General features: G+C 44.3%; 1 long non-coding RNA gene across 6 annotated transcripts in view; it reads right to left on the bottom strand.

Moving 5' to 3' along the window:
- LOC102549965 (uncharacterized) overlaps nt 1–16368 on the bottom strand; it is a 33847-nt gene extending 17479 nt beyond the window's left edge. The window contains exons 1-4 of one of the 6 annotated variants that reach the window (XR_015635680.1): nt 16295–16368; nt 15182–15255; nt 11852–11951; nt 10796–11309 (exon numbers count right to left, since the gene is read on the bottom strand). This is a non-coding gene — a long non-coding RNA (uncharacterized LOC102549965). Of the gene's footprint in view, nt 1–10795; nt 11310–11851; nt 11952–14524; nt 14719–15181; nt 15256–16294 lie in introns of those variants that run through there. The other 5 variants (XR_015635681.1, XR_015635679.1, XR_015635678.1 and 2 more) reach the window with 5 other exon arrangements.
- Nucleotides 16369–16680: the final 312 nt, after the last annotated feature.

Below are 16680 nucleotides of genomic sequence, written 5' to 3' on the forward strand. Positions count from 1 at the left end.
CGTGTGGTGAACCCCTCATTCTCAATGGTCACACTCAGAATGCTCTCGAAGGAGCAAGAAAGCAAATGAATAAATATGAAGTCCTAACTATCATGTTCTCTAGGCTTGGCTACATAAGGCATTGAAATCGTTATTTAATTTACTTATGGTTCTGGTAGGTGCTGTGTTGTTGCTGTGCGGTTGGTTGGTTGGCTTTTCGTTTTGTTTTGTTTTTGCTCTTGCTGTCTGTCAACTTGATACAACTTAGGGCCATTTGGGAAGAGGGAAACTCAATTAAGAAAATGGTCAGCAGGCACTTTCTGGATTTAGAATTGTTGTGAAAGGGCCCAGTCATTGTAGGCAGTGCCATTTCTAGGCAGGAGGCTCTGGGTGATATAAGAAAGCAAACTGAGCAAACCATGGAGAGCAAGTCAGTAAGCAGCACTCCTCCATGGCCTCTGCATCAGCTCCTGCCTCCAGGTTCCTGCTGCCCTGACTTCCCTTCATCATAGACAATAATTGTGAGATGAAATATACATTTTCTCTCCCACTTGCTTTTGATCATGGCCTTTATCCTGGCAATAGAAACTGTAACTAAGACATTTGTATACATGCATATCTCCAAGATAAGGAGCAGTTTCAGATACTAGTAATAAAAGCTTGTGTATAACAATGTTCCAGACCTTTAACCAAAATAAAGGATGATTAAGAAGTTCATGAAGGACCGGCAAGATAGCTTAGTGGGTAAAAGCACATGCTGTTAAGCCTAGGAACCAGAGTTCTCAGAGTTAGATGAGAGAACCCACTCCTGCAAGTGGCCCTCAGTCCCCCACATGTACCCCGTGGCACTGGCAAGCTAATGCACATCCACATGCACAATAAATAAATACAAAAAGTTAAGAGAAAGGCTGTGCCATTTTTAGCCATTCTTTAGTGCTCCTCTGTGGCAGAGCTGTGTGAGTTTATAGAAGCTTCTTTAACCCTTATACACCCCACTTTCCTTGTTTGCAAAACATGAACACTAATTGTACCTATCTCGTTGGAATTAAGAGGCTGATGCTCACTCCAGCAGCACATATACTAAAATTAGAACCAAGTGGCTAATGCAAGTCAATGGATCTAAAGTGCTCAGAACAATGCCTGGCGTATAATGAACTCATCTGGGTTTTTGGTTTTTTTGTTTTTTATAACAACAACAACAACAACAACAACAAAAATAGCTGTAGAGATAGCTCAGTTAAAAAATGCTTGCAGAGTTTGATCCACAAAACCCGAATTTTAAAAAGCCCTGTACAGTGGCTCGTGTTTGTGATCCCAGCACTGGGGAAGGCAGAAGCACGTGGAAAGGAGAAGCACGTGGAAAGGAGAAGCATGTGGAAAGGAGAAGCATGTGGAAAGGAGAAGCATGTGGAAATAGACAAAGAAGCAAACAAATGATGGACAGTGTCTGAGGAATGGTATCTTTCATATAACACAGGAACACACACACACACACACACACACACACACACACACAAAGGGTCTTTGAAGAGCTAGCAGTGTGTGGTTCATTTGGATCATAACCCTCAGGAGTCAGAATGAGAGCTATTGACCTCCTGTTCTCATCTAAGAAAATGGCCATTAAAAGCATTGGTCGTAGACAATCAATCCCTCCGTTTATGTCCACGAAATAAATATCTGTGCCGGTCCCTTCTGTTATTATGACGTCAATGTCCAACTATCTTCGACCTACAGCAAAGAGGGAATATCTAAGTGGTTCAATGAAACATTAGCGGAAGGAGAAGAACAAGGTTCTTCAGGAAGTAAACCAGTTCCCTTTTCACTTGGCTGAGAACAAATTCTCTGGGATGTTTTGGACACGTAACGACTCAGGGACAGTTATGAGAACTTACCTGTGAGTTACCCCCTAGCCTATAATGATAGAAAATACTCTAAATATACTAGATATAGTATAAAATACTCTAGCCACAGCATTACCTGGAGTTTCACACAAAATATAACGTTTTTCATGTCGTTCTTTAGTTTGCACCCTTAAGGATGCCAAGCTACCTTGGCAGTCCAGGCACAAACTTTAAATGCTCACCAGTGTTAGGTTAAAAAAAATACTGTGTCTCCTAAACCCTGACCAGTTAGAATTATATCCTGATCACTGGGCCAAGTGTCCTGCACACATTGCCTCCTTAAATGCCCTGGGAAGTAGGATCTCTGCCTCTGAGTCACTCAGAGGGGTACAAACAGGTGTCCATGACACCATGTGAGAGATTGGACACAGCATGGATTTTAATGGCGCCAACTCCGTATAAGGGGTTCTGCATGCATATAGACCTCATCTACAATAACCTATGCTCACCTCCATCGGCTGAGGGGAGACCAACTATGTTACCGCTTCATGGGGCACATGAGCCCAGGTCTCTCCACTCGACCCGTGGTGTCCCTAAGACACCTATTGATCCTCTCTTCCTTGGCAAGCGCTTATTTTCCATTGCCAGATTCCTTGTTTTCGCTTTTGTTGTTTTAAGACATAGCCTGCTCTATAGTCCAGGTTGGCCTCAAACTCGTGATCTTCCTCAGACTCCCAAATGCTGAGATTAGAGCTATGGGCCACCACATTCAGTTCGGCGAACCTCTCCATTTTCTTCATGCTTCATCCTCTCCCTTGCTGTGGTTTCTGCCCCGCCCTGCCGTCCAATGGCGACTGCTGAAAAGCCCTGAACAAATCCTTGTCCTAGAAACCTTCCCCATTCTCTAAGGAGAAGGTAGCAGAGTAGCTCTCATCCATCAGTTCAACAGCAACATGCTGCTAATCTTTACCAGCTGTGCGACTCGGCCTCCACTCCTACAGATGTGGACACCAATGCAGAATGAAACACTAAGGGGGTTTCTGAGGGTCACACGCAGCACAGCGGGGATGAAAAGTCACAGGCTTGGAATGCCTCAAGGATTGCTTAGGCTGCCATTCAAGCCTCTTGCGCAGGCATGAAGGGAGGGCTAGCTGTCTCTTTTGACGCGTCCATCACGTGCTTCTGGCTCGCCATGCTGAGGCCACATTGTACAGCGTTTGAACTGTGTGCACTCGCCCCCATGGAACACGGTGGAAACCATCATACGGAGGAAGCAAACTCCAGAAGCTGACTCCAAGATCAAGGCAGACACAGCGGGCTGACTGGGTTGGTGTTCTGAGCTTTGCTTACATTGCAAAGCATGCATAGCGCCACTCAGTAGAGGGCGAGCCCACAGGTAGGAATCTAGCTCAGTGCCCCCGCCTCCTCTCTAAGCCTGCTTCCACACTCTGCTGGTAGGAATGGAACTGCGCCCACTTGCTGGAGGCCAGCGCTTTGACATTTCAAAACCAACTCCTCTTCACTATGACTAAACCAAGATATATATATGTGAAAGTAAAGTGATTGCCATATCTTTGGAAAGCCCACACTTCTGAGAAAATGGTAAATAGGCCTCCTTTCTCCTTTAGCCGAGGATGCGGGGATCTGGGCAACATCACACATTCTAACTTTTGTTTGCTTTTCCACAGAGCAAGAGGGAATGCTCATGGGTTTGAGTTTACATCTTGCCCTAAGCTAGTATTTCCTCTAGGTAGATTCCTGCAGTACCTTCTAGAACTCTCACACACGGTGGGAACTACCCAGTAGTCAAGCTCCCTCGTCCTTCGTGTGGACAGTTTGACCTGGAGTAGGCATAGCTCCCTCACCCACCAGACTGAAGGTCTGAAGGCTCCTGGAATCCCTCGTGCACCCTATCGGTCTGGAAACTTCCCGTTGGTAAAAGGAAGCGCTGAAATACTAGAGTCTTGGAACAGACACAGCCATCGTAACTTCAGACTCAATCTTACTCTTAATAGTTATGTGACTATCTGAACTCACCTTCATGGAATACTTCATTTTTAAAAGCCCTGAGCCCATCCATACTGGATCATGTAACAGGAACGTTTCAGTAAACTTTTTTTTTTCATATTCTTTTTTATTGGATTTTTTTTATATATTTACATTTCAAATGTTATCCCTTCCCGGTTTCCTATCCATAAACTCCCTATCCCATACTCCTTCCCCCTTCTTCTATGAGGGTGTTCCCCCACTCATGTACCCACCCCTTTCCACCTCCCCACCAGAGGTCAAGTCTTGGCAGGACCAAAGGCTTCTCCTCCCATTGGTGCCCAACAAGGCCATTCTCTGCTACATATGCAGCTGGAGCCATGGGTCTGTCCATGTGTAGTCTTTGGATGGTGGTTTAGTCCCTGGGAGCTCTGATTGTTGGCATTGTTGTTCTTATGGGGTTGCAGACCCCTTCAGCTCCTTCAAACCTTTCTCTAACTCCTCCAATGGGGATCCCATTCTCAGTTCAATGGTTGGCTGCGGACAACTGCCTCTGTATTTGTCAGGCTCTGACAGAGCCTCTCAGGAGACAGCTATATCAGGCTCCTGTCAGCATGCACTTCTTGGCATCAGCAATAGTGTCTGGGTTTAGTGGCTATATATGGGCTGGATCCCAGGTGGGGCAGTCTCTGGATGGCCTTTCCTTCAGTCTCTGCTCTATACTTTGTCTCCATATTTCCTCCTTTGAGTATTTTTGTTCCCCCTTCTAAGAAGGACTGATGCATCCGCACTTTGGCCATCCTTCTTCTTGAGCTTCATGTGGTCTGTGGATTGTATCTGGGGTAATCTGAGCTTTTGGGCTATTATCCATTTATCAGTGAGTGCATACCATGTGTGTTTTCTGTGATTGTGAACTCTTAATGGGGCTGCTTACTTTTAGAAGGGAAGGGTTATTGGCAGAGCAGATGCTCAGTGGATTCTTACTCTGTGGGTCATGAACTTGTCAGAGAGTAAAAACATCAAGCCACAATTTTATGGTTATTGTGGTTTAAGAAACAAAAGTGTCTTGTGGTAACTTTATGCACTTATACAACATCACCATCAGACTGTAAATCTGGCAATGGGCTTGAGAGACAACATTCACTCTCAGACTAGGAGTCAGAAGCTTTGGGCAATCAAACAGGTCTACAATTTGTTTGTTTGTTTGTTTGTTTTGACCAAAGGATCATAAATCAGCAAACAGATTTGAGAAGCCATCTTTTATGTAGGATACAAATTTTTGGCTTAAGTCAGAATTCCCCAGTGACAAGACTCTATAATTTACATTAATTTTTTCTAATATAGGATCTCCCTATGAAGTCTAAAGTAGACTCAAAATACCTTTCAATAATCCAAAATACTCGCAATTCGGAATGAGTGACAAAAGTGTCAATGAAGCTATCTAGTCAGACAGCCCCCAGGTGCTAGAACATCGCAGCCTTTAAAACCTTTCAAACACATTGTTCATTTCAATTTTTGGTTAATGCAGTTCACAGAGATCTTGTTTCACTTTGTATTCTTTGAAACTGCATACAAGGTTTCAAGAGTTTCCTGAGACCTCAGATCCACCACCAGCCCTCCTCTGATCCACCCTTTTCTATATATAGCTCCTAAAATGGACTTGCTTGCCCGACTCTAGAATAGACTTCTACACCTTTCTACACAAGGCAAACGGAGAGCAGGAAGAGTACATGATATCTGATTTAAGACATTGGCTTTGCAGAAAATTATTTCATAGATAATCCCCTATCTAAAACCACCCCCCACACCCTAGACCATAATTATTCCCATTTTACAAATGAGAAAAACTGTAACCCCAGAGCTTAAGTGAATTGTTTGTGATTACCCAACATATATAGAGATATATGTATATGTATGTACAGGTATATAAATATATATATCTATGTGTGTACATATATGTATATTGTGCTAGATAATTTTATGTCAATTTGACACAGCTAGAGTCATCTGAGAGGAGGGAGCCTCAACTTTAAAAAAAATTGCCTTTATAGATCAACCTGTAGACAAGCCTTTAAGGAATTTTCTTAATTAGTGATTGATGTGGGAAGGCCAAGCCCATTGTGTTGTGGTGCCAGCCCTGGGTGGTATAAGAAAGTAAGTTGACCAAGTCATGGGAAACAAGCCCGTGAGCATCACTCCTCCCTGACCTCTGCATCAGTTCCTGCCTCCAGGTTCCTGACTGAGTTCCTGCCCTGACATCCTTTGATGATGAACAGTGATATGGAAGGGTAAGCCAAACAAACCCTTTCCTTTGGTCTTAGTATTTTATTACAGTGATAGAAACCCTAACTAAGACAAGTAGGTACCAAGATAGTGGGGTGTTACCGTGACAGACCTGACCATGTTGTTTTGGGGGAGGACTGTGAAGGAACTTTGAAACTTTGGGCTAGAAAAGACAGCAAATGTTGAGAGCTCAGTGAGCTGCTCCATAGGATCTTGGAAGACAAAAACACAGATCCTCCAGTGGCAGGTTGCACCATGGACACCAACATAATTTTGCAACACAGGTCATGGACATCAACATGGCCTCTGGTGGCAGACAGACAACAGACATCAACACTGGAGACTATGTGGAGGTCCAGGATCCATGCTGCCAATGGCTGCTATGGACAAGGAAGCTTCTTTTTCAATGGTATTCATGATTACAGGTTTATAGCTGATGGGACATTGAAGGCTTCTGTGAAAAGCCCCTAATCCCCCTCCCCACAAAAAAAGAAACAGCCCAGACAGGAAGCAGTTGAGGAGAGTCCTTTAAAGCTGTGCTAAAGATGCTGAAGTATAGGTTCTTCACAGGTGATGGCTTCTGGCAGGGGGTGGAAGTCAAAGGGGAAACTCAGCTTCATATTAGGGGTGTGCCACTGAGAGCTTGACCATGTTCCAATGAGTATGTGGTCAACACAATTGGGGGGCAAGAGAGGGTGAACCCAGGTGGAATGGGAAGCAAGTGTGATCAGTAGCATTGAATGAAATTGCTAAATAATTAATAAAGATATCGTGTTGGGAGGGAGAAGAGTGTTGAGAGCAGAGTAGATGATAAAGGCCTGGCCTGTGAAGTCTTAGGGTGAAGCAAAAGTCCCTATCAGGTTTTTCTGTGCAAAGTGTCTGTGTTTCTGGTTAGCTGGAGCTGAAGAATCAGCTGTGATTAACAAAAGACCAGAACCACTAAAGTAAAACCTTTGCTTTGCTGGGACAATCCATGCTGGTCGGCTGGGGCTGAAGGATCAGCTATGATTTCAAAAGAGACCAGCATCACTGAGGTGAACTCTTGTGGGAAGTGTTTCCCGAGAGTCAGCACACAGTAGCTGTGTTGCAGAGGCAGCCAAGGCCGTACCTCCTGCTGGCAGCTGACCTCGGTAGTGTAAGAGTTGCCCAGATGGTTCTGAAGGCATGGAGGGGTCGTGGAGAGCAACTGAGGCTTGGCACTGAGAGAGCTCTGGAGAGGCCATTGGTGAAGTGCAGCTTCACTGGCAGTTGAAGGCCCAGGATTGAAGGGGTCATGGAGAGCAGTTGAGACTTGGCACGGTGACGAAAGCCTAGGAGAGGCTACTGGTGAAAGTGCAGCCCAGTTGTTGCAGAAAAGATGAGCATTTTGGAGATGCCATTGCCACGGGATGACAGCCAAGAACAGTGGGGCCAACCCAGAGCCTAGAAGGCAAGCTATGTGTGCTGAAGAGGGCAGAGACAGAAAATGACCCAAGCCACTTGGAAGAACCCAGAAGATAGTGAGTCCTGGTCAGTGAATCCCAGATATTAGGCATTGAGTTCTATATATTGGAGTTTGGTTTGGATTTGATTTGATTGGGACTGTGAACTGGTTCTTCCTTTGGAAGTAAGAAAGTATTTAGTTTATTTTTGATTTTACAGGAGCCCACAGATGAGAGAATTTGAATTTAAATGACTTTGGATTTTTAAAAGAGATTGGCTATTTTAAAGAGACTGAACTTTTAGTGTGTTCGAACTTGTAAAGATTGTGGGATTTCTTAAAGTTATTTACATTTTTAATGTAAAGATCTTAGGGATGAACGGGGGTTGGGGAAAGGTTGTGGCTTAATGGTGATGTGTTTGTGTGTCCAGTTGACAGGGGTCAGTTGTATCCAATAGTTTTATGTCAACTAGAATCATCTGAGAGAAGGGAGACTCAATTAAGAAAATGCCTCCAAAAAATTGACCAGTAGGCAAAGCTGTAAGGCATTTTCTTAATAAGTGGTTGATGGGAGAGAGCCCAGACCATTGTGGGTGGTGCCATCCCTGGGCTGGTGGTCTTGGGTTCTATAAGAAATCAGGCTGAGCAAGCCAGGGGAAGCAAGACAGTAAGTAACATCCCTCCATAGCCTCTGCATCAGCTCCTGCCTCCAGGTTCCTGATGATATAGAAGTGTAAGCCTAACAAATCCTTTCCTTCTCAAGGGGTGTGTGTGTGTGTGTGTGTGTGTGTGTGTGTGTGTGTGTGTGTGTGTGTGTAAATCTTAGAGCAAAGCCAATGTGGCTTAACCACTCTGGTGATCCATGTGTATTTGGATAAATCCTAAGCACCACTTAAAAAAAATACATTAAATTTGTGCCTACCACCACGGACTACCATCTAGTACCTTAAGTAACTAATTTTCAGTCAGGCAGTGGTGGTGTGCACCTTTAATCGCAGCACCCAGAAGGCAAAGGCAGGTGGATCTCTGAGTTTGAGGTCAGCTTGGTGTACAGAGTGAGCTCCAGGACAGCCAGGGCTACATGGAAAAACAGTGTCCCAATAAAACACAAAAACAAATAAACAAATCAATTGTCTAATTAATCCAATCAGTCACTCTTCTTCCTCCAATAAAGAGCCAATGAGAACCTTTTAGGTTGGAGATTCTGATCTGGATGCTGAGGAAATTATTAGGAAGCAAAAACAGACCTCGCCTTAGTTCTCAGAGAGTAGGGGAGACAGATATTGTTCAAGAAATCACACAAATAATTCCTGAATCACAATTTGAAGGCATTAAGAGAAAAGGCTAGGGAGTGGAGGGATGTGAGTCTTAGAGAAGGACTGTAAAGCTGAGGGAGATGACCTTTAAGATCAGTGTGAACACATCTGACTCCTGAACGTTCATAACTAGATGAGAGCTTGGTCCTCCTACCCAGTTCTCACTTTAAGAGTGACAACATGGAGTCGCTACCTAAAGATGCTTGGTTAAAAATTCAGACAGAAGTCAATTGCTTCTGGAGTTGCTCAAGGCACTGGATTTCTTTCCTTTTCCCGATCTGTCATCTTCTGTCCCTGTCATTTATCTACACCAGTACCGGCCAATTACATCTCTTAGTAGGGCTTCTGTGACCACTTCCCTGCTTTTAGGATTGGCAAAAACTGTGCCAGTGCTGTCGCCTGCTCTCGGCACAGCGTGGCACTGCCAGAGCAGTTTTCATTCTTCCTCTGGTCGCCCCTATCTATCTCTTAGGCTTGGTTAGGTCCCTTCAAGCACAGGACCTCAACCTCTCTCCTGGGCTGCCTTCAGGGTAACACACTGACACCATATATATATATATATATATATATATATATATATATATATATATATATATTACATAAGATCTCTCTCTCTCTCTCTCTCTCTCTCTCTCTCTCTCTCTGTGTGTGTGTGTGTGTGTGTGTGTGTGTGTGTGAAGACCAGAGAGTTGACTCTCTCTATTCTTGTTGGTTCCGAGGATCAAGCTCAAGTTGGTGGGCTTGAACAGCAAGCCCTTTTGCTCAGTAAGCTGTCTCACCAGTCCCAAGTTCATTTATTAATGGGTAAATGTTAAACTTTTCTTAAGGTCTTAAGCCCAGAATACATAGCATTAAACATTAAGACCTGAAGATGAGGACTGGAGAGATGGTTCAGCTGTCAAGGGCAACGGCTGCTGGCTCTCCCAGAAGACCTGGGTTCAATTCCCAGCACCCACATGGCAGCTCACAACTGTCTGTAACTCCAGTCCCAGAAGATGCAGCACTTTCACACAGACACACAGGCAAGCAAAACCCCAATAAATGTGAAATAAAAATAAATAAAGGGTAAAAGCCTGAAAGATGAACAAAAACAAAACTGTAAGATTTTAAACTACTTTAGAAATAATATGTATATATTTGCTATATCAAATATTTGGAATATTTAGAAAAATGGGCACATTCCAGTATATACTTTAAAAAACTCAATCCAATTTCACAATTCATTTTAATGTAACTTAGCTAATTTGATTTATGATTATAAATGGAAAGCTACAATAAAAGCTACGAAGCTTATAAACAATGCAGTCATTTAATCTTTATGGTATTAACAAATGTTTACAGGGGGAGCACTCATGCCGCTGTGAACATGCAGAAAGTGGAGGGCCACTTCTAGGGGACAGCTCTCCCTTCAGACTAGGCGGGTCTTGTGCTTCAAACTAAATCAGGCTTTGCGGCACGCGCCTGTACCCACCGAGCCAGATTGAGATCCACTAATGTGTAAGCTCCTTCTTCATTACATTTAAGGATATATGAGAAAGTTTTTTCTCTCAGACGATTGAAACATTTTTAAAACGCATCATTATAAATACCTTTAAATATTTAAGGCAGTTTAGTTCGGAAGTGAAAAAATCTTGAATGCAGCTGGTAAAAATCTATACAATGTAGAAATAGAGTAACAGGATGCCTTTGTTAAACCTAAGGGCTTGAAAAACTATGCTGTGAATTTTGTAAAATGTTTCAATTTTGATAGATCAAGTATTCCTTTCTCAGACCTCCACAAGAGCCAGAAAGATATTCTCATTGAGAGCTGTATTGATGAGTGATCTGTCAATCTTCCTTACGCTATGAGTGCTGTGGGAGGCCAGGGGTCAAGTCTCACCAAAGTGTTATTTGTGCTTTTTTAAAAATTATTATTAAAAGGTGTTTCCATCAACTATTTTACATTTTTCTTCTGCCGAGTGACTTCCTACTTTGCCCTGCATTTATTTTTTTTTTGTCAGTTCTTTTTTTTTTTTTTTATTAACTTGAGTATTTCTTATATACATTTCAAGTGTTATTCCCTTTCCCGGTATCCAGGCAAACATCCCCCTCCCCCCTCCCCTTCCTTATGGGTGTTCCCCTCCCAACCCTCCCCCCATTGCCGCCCTCCCCCCACCAGTCTAGTTCACTGGGGGTTCAGTCTTAGCAGGACCCAGGGCTTCCCCTTCCACTGGTGCTCTTACTAAGATATTCATTGCTACCTATGAGGTCAGAGTCCAAGGTCAGTCCATGTATAGTCTTTAGGTAGTGGCTTAGTCCCTGGAAGCTCTGGTTGCTTGGCATTGTTGTTCATATGGGGTCTCGAGCCCCTTCAAGCTCTTCCAGTTCTTTCTCTGATTCCTTCAACGGGGGTCCTATTCTCAGTTCAGTGGTTTGCTGCTGGCATTCGCCTCTGTGTTTGCTGTATTCTGGCTGTGTCTCTCAGGAGCGATCTACATCCTTGCCCTGCATTTATAAAAAGGAGAATTAAATACTGAGCTGCCATCGCTTGTTTTCATATTTGAGAAAGGCGAGGCACGTGTAGCCTGGAACCTTGTTTCTTGAAGACGTTGGCTCAGACCCTTGAGAGGAGGAATCCCACAAGGTCCTCCACCTAGATGAAGAGCTAAGCTGATTAATAGCTGCTAAGAGAGAGAGTCAATCTCTTCCAAGGACAAGTCTCTAGATAGGTTATCAAGTCCCAAGTGGCCAGCTTGTCAGCCCTAAACATGTGTGCATATGAGCAAGACTAAACAGACTCACCAGGTGTGTGTGTGTGTGTGTGTGTGTGTGTGTGTGTGTGTGTGTGTGTCTGTGTCTGTGTGTATGTAAAACAATAATAATTGAATTTGAGAGGTAGGGGACACAAAAAGAGTTAGTGGAAAGAGAAGGACAGAAATGATAGAACTATAATACTCATATATAAAATTCTTAAAACATTCAATTAAAAAATAAGCATAAATAAATTTAAGGTAAAAAATTAAGTAACTGAAATCAGAAAGACAGACCTGTCTCAGAACTTGTGGGAAACTCTTTCAAATCAAGACATCTTGAGCACAGTTCTTACTTCTTGAGACCGCCATTTGAAGACAAGGTAGACTCTGAGGCCTGTTGTGGACATAGCAACTGTGAGCATATTTTTGTCTACTTTGTAAGTTCAGCACCCTATGCTGGAGGGCCAAAATAATTGAGCTTATTATCTAGTCCTCCCTAATAATATGCCCGACAGAACTTGCAGTTTTCGCAAATCACAAATAATCTAGACTTAATAAGTCAGGCAGGTCACTTAACAAGAAAACTCGACTAAGAACCTTTAATTAAGATACAATTACACTCAACTTTCCAGGGTCGGGGCCTGGAGTTAGGGCTTGCTTATCAGACATGAGGCCCTGTGCAAAATATTAATTAAATAAAATAAAATCAAATTAAAATGAAAAACAAAGTAAGTAGAATCAGACTTCATCATGACTTTTTATGGGTTCAGCCCCCACTTTCTTGTCCAGTCTCCTTTGCTGGTAATCAAAGCTCTATCTTTACAAGGTTCGGGGTTAGTCTGGCCTCGCAAAGAAAGTGTGCACTGAGCCAGACCCTGTGGACATCAGACTCGCTGCTTAGCCAGGTAACTAAAACAACAGCAGCCAGCACTGGGCATGGGACAAGGTCACTTGTGACTGGCAAGGCGTGGCTTGAGCGAGCTCTTAGAATGAGAGAGTGAGTGCACAGCTCATGCTGGGCTTTGTGGGCCGGATGTGTGCAGGGGGCCCCTGGGCAGCTGCTCAGTCGGTGCCAGAGCAAGTGGGACAGCTGCAGTGGACAGGCCAAAGAGCCACCTCAAAGGCACACTGTGCCCAACTTCAAACATACAGCCTCACGCAGACAGCTGAAGAGCAGCAGCAGCAGCAGCAGCGGCAGCAAGGACAACAAATGGACCCCCAGTACCCTGGCTGGGAGGGTGGGGTGACTCTATTGTGCGGAATCTCCTTTCTGGGCAGCTGCACAGCTCAGAGAGATTTTTACATGTGAATGGCCTGGATGGGGTTCTGGTCACAGGTCACAGGAATGTTTCCTCAGCTCAGACAGGGAAACCGACAGCTCTGGAATCATATTAACTGGTGTCTGGAAGAACGAGCTAGACGGTTTTGCTATGTCCCTCTTCTGCCTGATTTCTGGACAATCCTGTGCAAATCTGCACCTGCCCCCTTGTTTTGCTGGTGATGACTGTAGCCAAGACTCCAGTTCCAGAGAAATGGCTCAGTCAGTAAGGTGCTTATCATCCAATCACATGGCTCTGAGTTCAATCTCCAGCACCCATGTAAAGGTCTGTGACCTTATGAGGAAGGCAGAGATAAGAGGATCCCTGAAGGCTACTGGCTCTGGGATCAATGAGAGACCCTATCTCAAAAATATAAGGTGAAAGGTCATAGAGGAAGACATTTGACATCTGCCTCTGGCCTTCATGTATACATACATGCACAAATGTATGCTTACATATACACACACTGAGAGGGGAAGGGGAGAGGAAGAGAGAGAGAGAGAGAGAGAGAGAGAGAGAGAGAGAGAGAGAGTCCAAGACTCCAGCTCTGTGGCTGTCAGCCTACGTAAATAAACAGAGCCAGGTACGAACACTGTTCTCAACCCCTTTGGGAACCCTCTAGCTCCAAAAGCTACTTACATCATGGTTCATAACCATAGCAAAATTACACTCATGAAGGAGCAACAAAATAACTTTATGGTTGGGGTCGCCACAACGTGAGGATCTGTATTAAAGGCTCATAGCTCTAGGAAGGCTGAGAGCCACTGCTCTGTTCTGTCCACTTCACTTACTAGGATGCAATTGTGTCTTCCCCAAAGCTGCACCCCAGGAGAAATGAGACTTCTTGGTAGATCCGTACCTGCCACTCTGAACTCTTGTGGGGAGCAATGAAAACTTGCAGGAATAAGGTACCCAGGGACTCCACCACTGAAAGATCACTTTGATGTGACTTACTTGGATATCGCTAAGAAGGTGTCGGCCCCCGTTCTCCATCACTGCCCTGTTATTGCTGTAAGCCCTCGGCACCATGCCATCCATACCAAATGTGTGGTGCCAGGGTCACTGTAGTTTGAAAGCCCCTCAGACATTTTTTGTCAGCCTTTCCATCTATGCACTTCCTTGATGCCTCTGAGGATACCTGAGAACAGCTCCAGTTGAGGAGGCAGGGGGGTTTGTTATTGTTTAGTTTGTCCATATTGTTGGACCAAGCTGATGGACTTTGTGGCAGTGTGTCCCAAGTGTGGGAGTCCCCCCACCCCCCACACACTACAATCAACAACAGGAAAAGGTTGGGCCATTTTTTTTCTTCATATTGCAGTCACTTGGCCAGTCAGCACTCAGGAGAAGACAATACAAATTAATCTCATATTGTAATCAAAGCCGAAAACACAGCTCTGGGCACTTGAAAGGAAAAATATGTTCAACTTCTCTTTTCAAGAGTCTAAGAAGAAATACACAGGCAGGAAACACTATCCCTATACACAGAATTTCTGATATCATCAAGTTCCTTATGCGTGGTTTTGTCAGTCATTCTTTGTTTTGAAACTGATTTTTTTTTCTTTTCTTTCTACTGTATATATTTTAACCCCACCACACCTCCCCTGCTCATTCATTATGCAGCTACCTGAGAGTCTCAGAAACAACTTACCTCAATGCCAACTCTGGGTTTGCTCTCCTCAGAATCCCCAGGGCATTTAAGGAGCAGGAATTTAGGAGTTTATCATTAGAATCCAGAGACAGCAAACACAGTTCTGTTCTTTGCTGGTTTTAGATGAGGAAGAGCAGAGGGCAAAATGGGACTGCTCTGTTTGCTTGCTTTCTTGCTTGCTTGGTTGCTTGATTGATTGCTTCCTGATGATTATGCTAAGGCTAAGCTTAACATTGTCACCATGTTTAAGCATACAGCCATGTGGCATTAAGTCTAGTCATGATACCCGGTCACCATGACTTTCTATATATCTGGAGGGTTTTCAACATTCTAAATGGAAGCTCTGGGCTTTGCTTGTTGTGGCCCTAGAGAAGTAAGTGCGGCAGCCACTGAACTCCATCCCCAGCCCTAAGTAGAAACTGTAACCACGAAGTTACATCCTCCCCTAGCCCTGGAGACTCTTCATTGTGTCTTTGTAACAGGTCAAGTCTCTCCTCTAAGTTGTTACACTGAATCTGTCCTTCTGGGAGTGTCTTGTTTCTCTCAGCATAAGGTTTACAAGGTTCATCCCAGGTTGGAGCTTGTGTCAGGATTTCTCACTTTGAGTGGCTAAGTAATATTCCACAGTGTGGTATGCCACAGAGTTCACCCACTTACCTCGTGTGTGGGGATGTTTCCATCCGTATTAGCCACGTTCCTCCTTGCCGTGACAAAGTGCCTGGCAGAAACACCTTAAAGGAGGAGAGCTTTATTTGCACTGAAGATTTAGGAGATCCATTGTGTCAGGGAAGGCATTATGTCTGGGAGCACAGCTTGTTTCAGCTGGCTGGAGCAGGAAGCAGACAGCTTGGGCTGCAAGGGAGGCTCATTCTCTCAATAACCAGCTTCCTCCAGTTACGCTAAAGTTAGCCTGTAAAGGTATTACAATACCCCAATACCCCAAAGCCACATTGTGATCTGGGAAAAAATGTACGGGAGTCCTTTGGGGGATATTCCACGTGCAAACCATGGTGCTGACCCTCTGCTTCTGTGTGAGAGCTGCCAAGTCAGGTGCCTTTTGAGGGAAAACAGCTTAAATCTTACTTGCAACAGAGGTATGTCTTTAGGATGAGGCTTCTTGGAAAAATTCAACTAAACTCACAGTGTGTGTACAGTCTTTAGGTCTATGCAAGTAGCTTTTCTCTTTCTGGCATTAAGTTTCAAATGCTATTAAAAAATCAGAACATAGTGGAGAGAATTTATATGAAGAGGCATTAGCTACAATTTCATGTCTATTAGAGGCAGTCAATATCGCAAGAAACAACATCCAAACATTAGCCTCGGGGCCCCGAGAGTTTTTTCGTGATGGGAGACAGGAGGAAGCCATTGTTTTAGTACAAATATACAATTTTCTGCATGAATTACATAATTCGTCCTGCAATGCCCCCTAATTTTGCATTTTGTGACTAAAACGGTACCTCATGGGTGGAAATCTAGTCCTTTTTCTTCTAAATCATAAGCACCGAGAAGTCTCATCTACTCAGCAGTGATCGCTCAGCTGAAGTCATCGGATTGTCTTCAAGCCCCACCATACCTCCAACCCCACTGAGCTGTTTTCTCAATGGAGGACTTTTCTTCTTGAAAGCAGTAAGCGGGTGGGTAATGCTAAGATATTCCCAGCTGCCTACTTTGTTTCTCTCTACTTCCTTGCCTTACAGCTCCTCTGAGTCCCCTTCCCTTCTCTGCCAGCCCCGTGTCCCTAGCAAATGGAAAGCAGGTTCTCTTACTCACCTGTGAACGGAGACCTTTAACAGCCTGGAACCTTGGGCCCTTGGGTACAGGGGCAGGGAATGCAGGGGGCGGGGCGTGCAGGGGCGGGGCGTGCAGGGGCGGGGCGTGCAGGGGCGGGGCGTAATAACATTCTCTTGACTGTAACTGGCATAAGGGTGGTGGTTTCCTAACCATGTACTTGAATTGTTTGTCTGGGTACTGGAAGACAAGGCTGCATATCTATGTCCCCTGATAGCAGGAGCCTCTCTGGTGGTTTGGCGTTGCATCCTGGTGTATAATGCCGTGTGGTAGGGATTGGAGAAAAATAAGAACAAAGATCTCTATAACAGACTCCTTACTCCTTATTTGGAAGTCACAAGAGTCACTAGTCAGAGTTCCCTGACAGA

This window comes from Rattus norvegicus, chromosome 13, assembly GCF_021556685.1.
Source record: "Rattus norvegicus strain SHRSP/BbbUtx chromosome 13, alternate assembly SHRSP_T2T, whole genome shotgun sequence".
Classification (NCBI taxonomy): domain Eukaryota; kingdom Metazoa; phylum Chordata; class Mammalia; order Rodentia; family Muridae; genus Rattus; species Rattus norvegicus.